We start from the raw sequence: 1,691 nt of genomic DNA on the forward strand, positions 1-1,691 counted from the left end.
CGCCAGCTGTCTCCTGAGATCCCACCCCCAGCTCCCGGGCAGCCCAGGTACTGCCGCGCCCCGCCCCTTTCCCCGCCCCGCGCTCGAGGAGCCCCGCTTCCGGGAGGCCCCTGACGGCTTAGGGGGCGCTGTGGGACAGAGCGGGGAGCACAAGGTAAGGGGCTTGGCGAAGGGCCCCAAAGATGTCCAGTCCTTAGAATCGCCAGAACTGCCCCTTAACACTCCTTGAGGTTCCCACAGGAACCCGGAGTGCCAGAACCTCCAGAAATGCAGGCAGGGTGCACTCCCCAGGGACTACAACTTTGGTACTGAGGATGAGAGAGGTACACTACACTAAAGACCCAAGGAGAATGAAGGCACTCTAGGTCACCACTGCTTACAAACACAGGAGCCAGAATGACAAGGAAGGACAGTGCTGGAAGGACAGGCTCCACTCCATGGGCACATTCATCCAGTCCCGACACCATGAAGTAGGACCAGGATAACCCTGGTGGTAAATCAGCCACAGAATTTTCAGTTCTCAGTACAGAAGAGAAGGGAGGTGGCATCTGTTTAACCTGGATTTGCAGGTCCTGGTGATAATCAAGTCTCAGGTAGGACCCATTTGCTGTTCCTACAGTTCTTGTGCCCCCTCACCTTCATGCCCTTCTAGATGTTAGACAAATTTTTGCTCCTGGTAGGCAGCCAGAGAGTCAGACCTGGTTTGAATCTCAAGTCCCAGCTCTGCCATCTGAGTCACTTAGCAAATGTCATCAACCTCTCTGAACTTTGTTTATCTCTCCTGTAAAATGCAGATAATAATCATAGCTTCTTGGTAACTTCTGATGACACCACACACATAAAAGGCCTACCCCAGTGCTTGGAACAAGACACACACAGTTAAGCTAGTTCCCCTCCCTCTGCACTTTAGGAGGTCCCATCAACCACTCTTGTTTAGTAATAAGATTCTTGTGGTTTGAAGGGGGTTTGGGGTGTGGACTTCCCAGGCTCTCCCTGTTTTGGTCTCTGGCCCTGATGCCACCCATGCATGAGAATCAGGCAAGTCTGGTCACCGCTCAGCCTCAATGGAGGACAGGTGGACTGATTGCCAACATGCTACACTTCACCCATGCCAAGTGTTCGCCCTTCTCCGCACTGTCTGCTTCTTTCATACACCCAGAAGCAAGGAATAAAGAAAAACAGGATGGGTAGGGAAAGCAACTGCCCAGAGGCCAAAGTGCACAAAGGGAGGTATGCCAAACTGTTCCCCAGCTCACCTGCTATAAGGGATTGAATTGCCGTATCAAAGCCACTCAAGTGACTATAGCACAAATACTCAGATAGTCTAGGGTGCCACCACCCTGAAGCCTCACTGCAATGTCCACTTGGATATGAAGGGTGTAAAGAGTCCACCACCCTCTCAGAATTTGGGGTCAATCTGTGTCTTACCAGTTTCAGCCTCAGCATAATCGGTGTTTCGCAGGATTAACAACAAATGTACATTCCATGTAAATCACAGGAGATAAAGTCCCTTATCAGAATCCCTCAGGAGCTGATGAGAGGCAGTTGGCTGAAGGGTATTATAAATCCCTGCTGTGCTACTAGCAGTTATCTTTCTGAAATTCCCTAAATATTCTTGGGCAAGACCTCTATGAGTAACTAGTTCCTAAAAAAGTGAAGAACCTGGTTACATCACCTATGAAATTAAAAGG

The sequence above is a fragment of the Saccopteryx leptura genome, chromosome 2 (assembly GCF_036850995.1).
Source record: "Saccopteryx leptura isolate mSacLep1 chromosome 2, mSacLep1_pri_phased_curated, whole genome shotgun sequence".
NCBI lineage: Eukaryota > Metazoa > Chordata > Mammalia > Chiroptera > Emballonuridae > Saccopteryx > Saccopteryx leptura.